The sequence below is a fragment of the Triticum dicoccoides genome, chromosome 7A (genome assembly GCF_002162155.2).
Source record: "Triticum dicoccoides isolate Atlit2015 ecotype Zavitan chromosome 7A, WEW_v2.0, whole genome shotgun sequence".
In the NCBI taxonomy this organism is placed as follows: Eukaryota; Viridiplantae; Streptophyta; class Magnoliopsida; order Poales; family Poaceae; genus Triticum; species Triticum dicoccoides.
This window is the reverse complement of record NC_041392.1, coordinates 651,079,259-651,079,894: the sequence shown is the minus strand read 5'-3', so window position 1 is coordinate 651,079,894 and position 636 is coordinate 651,079,259.

The window sequence follows — 636 nt, the reverse complement described above, 5'->3', positions numbered from 1 at the left end:
GTGAGGACGACAGTCGGGGATGGGGTATCCGACGGCGGCCGATGCAGGGGAGGACGAAGGCCAAGGGGAAGAGGGCCTCGATCGCTGATGCAGGGGAGAGCAGCGGCGATTGGAAGCGCTCGACGCCGGTAGAGAAAGAGCCGCTCGATTGCTCGGACGAAGGCGGAGTCTACGGCGTGGCCGTAAAGGCCGCCGCCGGCGGCGGCCTACTGTTCGTGGGAGGAGGAGCGGAGAAATTTGGAAATCGAGAAATAAGAGTTCCAGTCACTCCTGGGCTCTCTCAGCGATTAGGGATTCTCGGTCGTTGGATCGGTTCCCTTGATGCGTTTTCATCCGTTGGATCGACATCTGGAGAAATCTGGGCCGTTGGATCTGGGCTCGGCACTGCTGGAATGAATAGTAATGGCAACATAATGTAAATATCATGCCCCCACCAGGGCATTTTGGTCATTTCGCGTGGTGGGGTATAAAAGGGCCGGCTTCCCTAGTGAACCCTAGCCTCCTCCTCTCCCCGCACTCGCGCCCCCTCCCTCGCCCGCCCCGTCCCGCTCGCCCGCCCAGCCCCGCCCCGCCGCCTCGTCCATCCTGCCCCGCAGTCCCGCCTCGCCCGTCCCGCTCGCAGTGGCGGATGCCCCG